Genomic DNA, 10,982 nt, shown 5'->3' on the forward strand with positions numbered 1-10,982 from the left:
ACCATGCATTCAACAGTAATATGTGAATGTGCTTACGTAACACTTCTCGCCCTTTTGTAATACTATTATTTCGTCACCTTCACAGATAAATGTACAGGCCGAGTAAACGTAATTCTGAAAAAATAAACAAAACGCAATCTGTAGTGCAAATATAAACTTTTTGGACTAAACACTGTGCTACGCGTACTTTCTAGTGGTGATATTGGCAGCAAGCATAAATTGAATGATGTAAAACAATTTTGAAAATTGATATCTTTGACCTGCTGGGTCATAAAAGTTATATCATATTTTATCGTTTGTCACCACAGGATTTCCCGTCGGCGCGTTACTATGCCTAATATTTGTCACTGTATACTGTCATCTTCATTCACTTTGCACCGTTCCGTGTCCTCTGAAGAAGGCACCGTAACAGAATGAGCTCATTTTCAGTGCGAAATCTATTACTCATGTGTGCACAGCACACTGCTGCCATTGGAAAGTAACAAGCACCTCAGACGGACAGCCAACAATAAAAAATAACTAAATCGAGAATCTTCAACAAAGCATGGTTGTCACAGAGGCTGGTCAACTGACACGTTTTACGAAGAGTCAAAGGAGACATAGGTTGTTTGACAGTTAGATTAGGGTGCTTCAGACTGGTTTTCGCTGAAAAAAATGTCATGTGTCGTTTATTGGTTTTGTGCGGCACTACAGCCGAGACGAGTGCAAATCAATACGATGAAACGCTTACTTTGTAATGTACAGTATTAGAACACAACGCGGTTTTTCTTCTGTCACTTGCCTGATATATACGTAATACTTTGTTCGAGATACTACTAAAATACTTTAAATATTTAATAGTACAGCAAAAATACAATGTGCAGCGTTTCATAGCCCGTTGCATGACAAACGCACGTAACAACACAATTACTAGCCGTAGTATTGTTACTTGTGAAAATAAAAAAAAGAATACACTTATACATCCCAGATGTATTGTAACCGTGTGCAGTAAATACAAATTCGCCCCTATTCGAATATTCCAAATAATATGATTTGCGTAATAGGACACAGACACCACTGGTTAGTTGTTCAGTGTCTCCGTACGAATTATCATGTTTTGTTTTCTGTCAGATAGTCTAAACAAGGTAAACCTTAGAGAGGCCCTGAGGCCCTGACTCCTTTTTCTAATTTAATGGTCGAATGACATCTACAATTGAAGTTTATTGCACCACGAGCCTATTATCCCAAAAGTTTCTCCAATCTGTCAAGTAAGAGCGAAGTTACAGGGCTTTGTCGTTTGTTTTAAGAGGGGCCTCGACAACCAATTAGGATCGATCATAATCTCCATTGTAAGGGGAACGTGCTCTATTGTTTCATCACTGCCGCAATATTCGCAAGAAGCACTGTCTTCCGTGTTCTCTCTCACTGCCCACGCTACATCATACAAAAACAGCCGCTAGCTGCTGCGTTGCCTCGCCTTGACGACAGACCGTTGTCAGAACAGTCAGTGCACGAAAGCCGACATGATCTGTCTTCTCACAGATAATCAGTGAAGGCCTCATGGAACTTTTTGCGTGGTAGTGTTCTATTGAATAGGATATATCAACCACGCTCTTTTTTTATTTTTTGCCCGTCTATTTTGCTCTTCGCCTTCTTTCTTCCCTTTCTTTCCAATTCCCATTTTTCTTAGTGCAGGGTAGCGAACCGAAATTCCAGTTTTTGGTTAAACTCCTTGCCTTTCCTTCATTTTATTCTTACTCTCTCTCCATTGCAAGGGTTAATTCTTGCGTTGTCAAACAAGCTAGAGAGAAAGAACACTCTGGCGACCAGTTTTGTTTTGTGTGCTCAGTTATGCGTGAATTCGAAGTATTTAAGCTTTCTTCATCTCGCCATTAAACGATATGCAGTGGCTAAACTAATGCCATTGAGGCACCGCAGCCCCATACTGAGTGCGTGTGGTAAGGTGGCTGGTTTGGTAGCAGACGATAGCTCCACTCAATACGGCAAAGGACGTCATAAGTTGAAAGGTAAAATGGTTCTCGCTGGCGCTAGGTGGGCTGAATCTAGACTAACATGTTCTTTCACAGGAGTTTTTTCCCATATGCACAGGCATATACCCTGTGTTTTCACATCTTTCGCGAAAACCACGAAATATTGGGGGACCTTGTCGAGTGTTAAGGGTTGTCTTTCTGCAGTTGTCCCGATGAATGCGCTGGAAGCCAAATATGGAGAGACGACACGGGGGAAAGAAGCTACATCACTGAAGTACATGACCCTGAACGTGTTTGATGAAAGGTGATTGCTCTTTCCCGTAGTAATTTTTCACAGTGCCAGTGTGGCTGTCCAATAAGAGACTATAGAGCACGTCATCGACCCATGCATGATGCATTGCCCCCCTTGGCAAGAAGTGCTTTTTTTTCCTGTGCGAAAAAATTGTGTGTATAGAAAACGTGTTGAAAGTTTCAGTGTAGGTCGTATTCTACTATGAAAAAGCAGAAATCCGTCCCAGTTACCAGGGCATTGCCATGCGGCTCACGATTCAAAGCACTATGTCTTTTCTGTGCTTAGAAAAATTTATTCTCTACTGCGTTTAGAAAAAGTTGCAAATCCCACGTACAGTGAGAATCGATGATTTGAAAAGCACGAATGAGGAAGGTTGCTATGCCACTTTCAAATCACCACAACGTTACGTGGCGGAGGTATATTATACCGTACACGACTTCCGTGTCATGATTATCATGTTTAGATGTGTCCTTTGCCTTCGTCATATATTCACGTCACGTTATGCCAAATTCAGAATATGTGGAGCTAGCGAAGTGGCCGCGAGCACGCTATGAGCGTGGTATGTTGTCATGTTCCTACATGACGCGCGTCTTATGATTATCATTTTTGCACCAGTCATATACCTGATTGATATGTGGGATTTCACGTCCCAAAACCACTAATAATAATGAGACATGCCGTAGTGAAGGGCTCCGGAAATTTCGACAACCTGGGCTACTTTAACGTGCACCCCACTAGTCATATAACTTCATCATCCATTGTCGTCACGTTACACCAAATTTGGTATGTGTAGAGCGATAGCGAAACGGCTTCGAAAGCACCATAAAGGGTCCAATATACTCCAACGTAACAGTGACGCGCACGCACGCTGGAGACACTGACGCTACGTTAGAAAAACGCTAAAACTTTATAGTCTGACGTCAAGCGCGACTGGCGCTACCAGCATCCGTCGGCGCGGCCCGACGGCAACCGGCGCAAAATGCGACGTGCTGCATTTCGCGCCGATGCGTTACCCACACAACACTCCGTCTCCCTCTTTTCATGGCGGAGGGACGCCGGATGCGCTGAAACGCGCATGCATCAAAGCAAAGCTGCGTGGCGTGTGCCTGCGACTATATGGGAGGACCGGCACCTGGTGTGACAACGTCGGCGTGACATGACGAAATAAACGCCGGTGAGCACGCGCGCCGCCTCACGTCGAAATGTATTGGCGCCTTGACTGTGGCATGTAGTCATGTTCTCACATGACACGCATCTCATGATCATCATGTTTGCACCAGTCACAAACATTCGTCATCTATTGACGTCACGTAATACCATATTTGGCATATGTGAAGCTAGAGGAACGGCCGTGAGCACATCATGAGCGTAGCATGAAGTCATGTAACATGACACGCATTTTGTTTGTTATGTTTGCACCAGTCTCATACTTTCGTCATCTATTCGCGTACCATGATACCAAATTTGGTATATGTGAAGCTAGAAAAAAGGCCGTGGGTGCATCATGCGTGTGTCATGTAGTCATGTTTTTACATGACACGCATCTCATAATTATCATGTGGGCATCAGTCTCATACGTTCGTCATCCATTCACGTACCGTTATACCAAGTTTTATATATGCGAAGCTAGCGAAATCGCCGCGAACGCATCATGAGCGTGGTATGTAGTCATGTTACATGACACGCATGTCATGATCTTCATGATACGGTCTGCCGCTTGTGTTTGTCATGCAATCATGTCATACCATACCAGGTTTGCAACCGTCATGTGACCGACATCATTGCGAGAGCAGCAAGCTCATGCAATGTAATTCATGACATTGATGCCATGATTTTCATATTATGACTATTCAAATACGTTCCTCATACAGTCATATTATTGCATACTAAGTTTGGTATCAATACCATTATTAAAACGGCCAGGAAGGAAGGAAGGAAGGAAAATAGAGGGAAAAGAACGGCAGGGAGGTTAACCAGCCTATAGGCAGCCGATTTGCTACCCTGCGCATGGGAGAGGGATGGGGGAGATGAAAGATAGTGAGCAGAGAGGCCACGAGAGCTAAAAGTCGTGGGCGGCTAGATAGATAGATACGCTCAAAGTCACTGAAATTCGCTAAGAAATGCTCGCATTCAAAAGTGGGCAAGGATTCCGAGTACTACGTACTCTACTGTGGAAGAGCACTATGCCGTGCCGTCCCTAGAGGTTTACTACTGCCACCTTATCTGTACATTTTTACGCTATACCATGCCCTTTTTTCTAGAAAGTTTCGTGGTGACCTAGATGAGTGCGTCTGTGAAGCATCTGTTTCTCTTCAAGAAAAAAGCTGGACTTTCTTTGTTAGATAGACGTTTTGCTGAAGCAAGGTACTTTCATCTCGTGGTAATTATGACTATTTAGTGAGCACACTCATTTTTCTGAGGAGGCAAAATTGAGGCATTCAAACAAACCATCCGTTTTCCCACACTCCTCCTGTCTGCTTCTACTCCGGTATCTCGTTTCAAGCTCAAGGTATTTCTAGTAGACTTTTAAACCTACAAACCTACATTGTAAACTGTACGTTTCTTGCCATGTCCTGCGTTTAGCGTTCGGCTCATGTTTTCACGGAAGCTCATGTGCACATGTTCACCGAAAAGTCTACCAAGCGGTAGCCTTTTCTGACCACGTTCATAAAGTGTTTCAGGCCCCCTTGAGGCAATATGGATTTGGCTGCTTTTGTGCAGTAGACCACAAACGTTCAAGGAGAGTATATAATGCGAGCGAATTTAGACTTTCCTGCCATATTAAGGCAGCGTATACAAAATCTTCATGCTTGACACACCGAAAAATGGCAACTGCACATGCAAACACAATACTAAAAAAGATAATGGAATATCAGGCTACTGATGCGTTAGACATTTTTTCGCCACGTTTTGCACTTCGTAAACATGTGCAGTTATCTGTGGTGTAACTGTGCGTCATATCGATGGAAAATAAAACAGTCACCGCAGCATTGTATAAGTGTATATATGCTGTATAAGATGGTGGGCAGCCACTTTTGAAATTTCTAATTGACGCACTGGCATAGCTATAGCCCCTCACGTAATCTTGGCTACGTCTCTGATCGCAGCCTATAAAAATCATCTCTTATACTTTAGTTGCCTCGACGAATGGACTTTCGGTGCTTCCGAAAGCTGTATATCTGAACGATCCAGTCCTTGGACCGATCCAGTCCTTGGCGGGAGGCACGAGCGGAAGTTCGTGCCCCCCGCCAGACACGACTGAATGTGCGGGATGTTGCCACCATGACCGACGCGCCAACGTACGAAGGGCCGGCTCTGGCTAGGGCAGAGCGCATCACTCCCTTCACGCCTGCCACAGAGGCAGCCATCTGCCACGTCGGCCTGTACACGATCCTTCGTGCACCGACTACCGAAGGGGCTTTTACGACTTCTGGGACGCCGACAGACCCTCCTCCAGAATGCGCGTTTGCTCGGTCACATGACGTGCCTCCGGGCATGATCTCGACGAGGGACGCGAACCAACAAGCGTGTAACTGGAATGCACGCATTCTCTTTGACACGTCTCAAGCCTCGTCCACATCGGCCCGACGCGCTGACTGATCATGTGCCCTCCTTCAGATGGTCCTTCGACCACAGCATTTCCACGCCCGTCGACTCGGTCACCCGCGCCGGCATGTCAGCCAAACTGCAACGCTCAGGTCGGTGTTCCATGGACGGCTACGTCCACGCCAGAACTGCTAGCCCACTGATTCTTGCCAACAGCCATGTCGGCGCCATGTGCGCTGCTGCAGACGCCGCCGCGTCCTTCACATTTCAGTATTCGGTCGTCCTGGTTCCGCGTCAATGCATAGCACAACCTGGTCAAATCTATAACGTGGCGCTACAGATAAAATTGAGAACTCATGATTTATGGGAAATTTAGTTCATTAGGACCTCATAGCAGTGCATCCGGACATTGTAGATCAACAAAAAATTTGGTCAATCAATACAGATTTGCCGTAAAGAAGGGGAGCCGACGTAGACACAACGCAGGGGAAACTTACCAACCAGCTGAATTTTTTGACGTCCTATATATGCTTATCGATAGTGTATTATGTACCTATTTTTCTCTTCACCGACTCATGTAAACATTCTTTCGAATTGAATTTTTGTGAGTGGGTTACGGATGGGCAGAATGCTGGCCATGGCCCCACCACGACGGTCTGGTGGCTAAGGTACTCGGCTGTTTAACCACAAGTCGTGGGATTGAATCCCGGCTGCAGCGGCTGAACTTTCGATGGAGGTGAAAATGCTGTAGGCCCGTGTGCTCAGATTTGGATGCATGTTAAAGAATCTCAAATGGTCGAAATTTCTGGAGCCCTCTTTACGGTGTCTCTCATAATCATATGGTGGTTTTGAGACGTTAAACCCGACATATCAATCAAATGGAATTCTGACCATCTCGTCGGAAGCTTGGTATGATGCCCTTCTAATAGAAGTTGACACATTTGGTCGCTTTTTAAATCATTGACATGTCAGGATCCAATGATTTCTGCTAAACTAGACGTTGATTGTTGGCGACAACTTGAGATTTATACAGAATACCAAGAAGAGAGGAAAGAAAAAGCAAAAGGAAGGCAAGAAGGTTAACCAAGTTGAACTCGGTTTGCTACACGGCATGACGTAAGGGGGGAAAGGAAGGAAAAGAATAGAGAACAGAAAAGAGGTAAAGTAATACGCTTGCACTCATAGCACTAAGTACCGCGCATGCTCAGAAAGTCATAAAAGTGTGAACTGTCACAAAGTAAACGGGTCGACTTGGATGGTCTTAGATTAAGGATCACGGAATTTTGTCACGCAAATTTGTGCCATAGCTTCTCTCGTGTGAGCGTATGCACACCTTACTTTCTTTTCAATTACACGTCGTGAGCTTACTACCATAAGTGCTCAATATGCTTCACATGTTCGAATGCCCCAAAGTGCCGCCGCGTTGAGAAAGCTAGACCACTGTGCGCAGAACCACAACTAGTAGCAGTTTATTACAGTCACCGTAAAAGCCCGATGACTGCGTCACCTGCTTGCTATCGTTCTTATTAAACGAAATTCAACAACAAAGGGCATACTTACGGCATCTTCTAGTTTTTTGCAGTTAGGATCGCTACTTTCCGGAGCCCCTTGCAGGTTAACAGTGCCTGCCAATGCCAGAGACAAGTGCTTCGTCACAGCAGGAAGCGTGTCAGTGGTTCGGCCCTTCAAATGTAACCACGATTTGTACCTGCCTACGAATACTTTTTCTAGATGTAATTTTTTTTTTGTGATGAGACACTTCAGTTACAGCTCCCACAATAATCTTATTTCAACACGTGAGCCTGTGATCCAGCGCTGAAACTATCGTATGAACTAAATAAAACAAAATATTCGCTGTTTTGTGCCTAGGTACGAGCGGTACTAATGTGTAGAATATATTAGTTCATCATTTGCTGGGCTGAGCGAGCTGACGTGAAAAACATTTTCCAACGTCCATGTCCGCAACAAAGATTTTTATGGGCAACTTGGTTTCAAGATAATGCTTTCTGCAAAGTTTACCTAGCTCTTGCGGCATTTCGCTTAACTAGACAGATATGACGGCATGGTGAATGTAAAGTAATTGAAAAATTTAGCAAATTCAGACGTGGCGACAGATTCTTGTCTGGACACGAAAACTTATTGACACTTCGAAAATGTTCGCAACAACTGGCATTTCTTCAGCTGAGACACGTATTGATAAGTTTCTCACGACGTTCGCCTCAATAGTTTTGATCTCGTGGAATGTGCGGGTGATATGTTTTGTTCACACATCTCGCACAAAAATTTTTAAGATATCAAAACTTTGCAGAAAGATCATTCATACTTACAAATAGCAAAAGTGGCAAATACAAACGTGAATATCACAACCGAGCGCATTTTGCAATGCTTCCAGAAGCTCGTTTGTGGGCCCTGTGCTGTACGAGCATCTTGTGAAGCAGAATTACAGCAGCGGAATAAATAACCTCCAAAATAAGAGCATATGTCGCGTGATTGTCGAAAAAAAAAAGATTGTTGAAGAAGAAGCACAAAGCAGGTGTGTTTACGCATGATTAACACCTTGTCGAGGCTCGGCATCACTGCTATTCAAAACATTTCAGGCTTCTAAGCAACGAAGCCGAACCATTTGCAGCGCGTGTAAACGCAACAGTATGGCATTTAAAGCTAAAGGGTGGACACTTTACCCTACGTAAGACGCTATCCTTTGCAGATTTTTCGAGCATAAAAAATAAAAGTTAACCTGAGCCACAAAAACATAACCGTATTGCGCAAATGAATTAAGAAAGAAGTGGTCACAGGGTCCCCTCTCCCATTAACTCCATTTCTTTGCAAACAAGAGCTATAATGGGGCATATTTGTAGAACTTGAACCAATCAACCCAACAACGTGTACTTTTGAGCTTGTACAAATGGGATTTATCGGAAGCATCCATGATAATGTATTCCTTCGGCTTGTTTTTGTTGTTGCTGCTGTCGCGGCTATTTTGTACGCATATGATGAATAGAAGAATTTTTGAATATGTGCATGACAATAAATACAAGGTATCTATCTACGTCCACGCAATCTTATTTTTCTCATTACCCATCCCTCCCCTCTCCTGCATCCCGCTGCCAGTACACACGCAGCGTGTTTTTCCTCTTGGCTGTCTCTGTCTAGTTTAATCGTGTATATGTTTGACTACTACATGCTAAGTAATACCTTATGAGTGTAGAAGTGTTAGACGTTATTTTGCGTCTTTATCGCGCCACCGCGATAAACTCGACATTCCATCTTTATTGTGAATAATGCTACAAGAAGGGGCATGGGCCGGTACGATATCACATCTTGAAAGGCCTGTCTTGCCTCTATGATGGTTCGGCCTATCATTTCAACATGGAATTGCCTCGTATACCATCTAGTGTAGATGTTTCCCTTAATTGGTAGCTGAGCAATAGTCCCTCGTATACAGTAGCCATGGCGGCGAGTGTGGCACACTCTTTATGAGCCTTTGTGACATCACGTAGCATGTGAGCGTATTACGAGAGACCAGCTCGTAATACGTTCACGTGCTAAGTGATGCCACACAGGCTCAAAAAGAGTGTCCCCACCTTCTTCTCAGTTTCTTCAGGCTGCATTGGTTGCTTTATAGCGTAGTTATGCGTAAAACGGTGCCCGCAACCAGCTTATATGTGCGTCTGAATGCACGTGGGCCATTCTTCAAAGTGTTACATGCAGTCCGTTTAGGTAATCACCTGTTCTATAAGGTCATCAGAGTATTTCAATTAACACCATTTGTCAAGCGTCTAGGGGTTTCGGGCGTTTATATAACGAATTTCAACGGAGGATCTGGGTCATGCTTTTCAGTCACCATTTAAAAGCCCAAACCACTGTCCGACGTTCGTTGTTACCTCACTCTCTTCACGACGCTGCCACACGAGCACAGTCGTCCGTCATCATCTCGCACCACCACATTTGTGATGTATGACTCTTCACTAATTCGTTGTTTATCTGGAGTACATACGCGCAGGCGTTACTCGAGTGTACCTGACATGACGCTCAATCAGATAATTTCCCTTTTCGTGTGACGCCAGTTGGTCAGATAAGCGATTGGTTGGTCATTTGACTAACTCATAATTACCTTCCGGGTAGTTGGGAAACTTTATACACATATGAAGAGTTACACACACACACACACACACACACACACACACACACACACACACACACACACACACACACACACACACACACACACACATATATATATATATATATATATATATATATATATATATATATATATATGTATATATGTACATATATATATATATAAGTGTGTGTGTGTGTGTGTGTGTGCGTGTGTGTGTGTGTGTGTGTGCGTGCGTTTTCGTGGAATGAAAACACAAAGATTAGGAAACATCGTTTATTCTCCAAAGTGTGGGATTCATTGATCGTTTGGAAACTTTTTTCTTTAGCGGGAAATCTTTGTAAGCCAGCCAGACCATCTTCTGGTTACCTATCGACTCTGCCAGGAAGCACTTGAGGAGACATTGCTGCTGCTAAGGTCGAAAAAATCAATCAGCTGGCTATAATGAAGTGTGACCCGGGTTTGGAAAATCTGCGCACTATCTCATCAGCATGGTTTTCGCTTTTGGTGTGTATGACGAGGAGATAGTCGTCGTTCACCTAGTTTCAGTTTGGCTGCAACAAGCGACATCTTTGTTCGATGGCACAACGTGTAGCATATTATGCCTGCTCGTAATGTTGGTTTCTTTTAAGGCCTTTTCGTCATTTTTCAACCAAACTGATTGAACTAAGTATTTTGTGGAAATGGCCCAGATTATTTACACAACCACTGCTACTGTCGAAGTTTTCTCTCTGTCGTAGATACGAAATGATCATCACCGTGTAACGTCAGCTCTCATTCAATACCCAAAAACTCGGTACTGATGGTTAATAAGAGAAGCTGCAAGGTGGGGCCCCTGTAAGTGTTGAAGATTTGGCAAGTTGGTTTGTCGTATATAGTTGACAAGGTATAGTACTAACGGTAAAGAAGAAAGGACCGAGCAGACCGATACAAGAGGACAAAAAAAATTTACTTGCACACGACGCTTCATACTTTGTTGAATATATGAGTAGTAAACATCTAAGGTGCAAATGTCAAATGTATGGCTGTAAGGTAAATAATTACATTAATG

At 43.8% G+C, this 10,982-nt stretch overlaps 1 long non-coding RNA gene across 1 annotated transcript in view; it reads right to left on the bottom strand.

Moving 5' to 3' along the window:
* LOC119160029 (uncharacterized) overlaps nt 1-8,233 on the bottom strand; it is an 11,675-nt gene extending 3,442 nt beyond the window's left edge. Inside the window, exons 1-3 of the long non-coding RNA XR_005108213.2 lie at nt 8,136-8,233; nt 7,369-7,433; nt 37-114 (exon numbers count right to left, since the gene is read on the bottom strand). This is a non-coding gene — a long non-coding RNA (uncharacterized LOC119160029). The remainder of the gene's footprint in view (nt 1-36; nt 115-7,368; nt 7,434-8,135) is intronic.
* Nucleotides 8,234-10,982: the final 2,749 nt, after the last annotated feature.

Source organism: Rhipicephalus microplus, chromosome 3 (assembly GCF_043290135.1).
Source record: "Rhipicephalus microplus isolate Deutch F79 chromosome 3, USDA_Rmic, whole genome shotgun sequence".
NCBI classification, from domain to species: domain Eukaryota; kingdom Metazoa; phylum Arthropoda; class Arachnida; order Ixodida; family Ixodidae; genus Rhipicephalus; species Rhipicephalus microplus.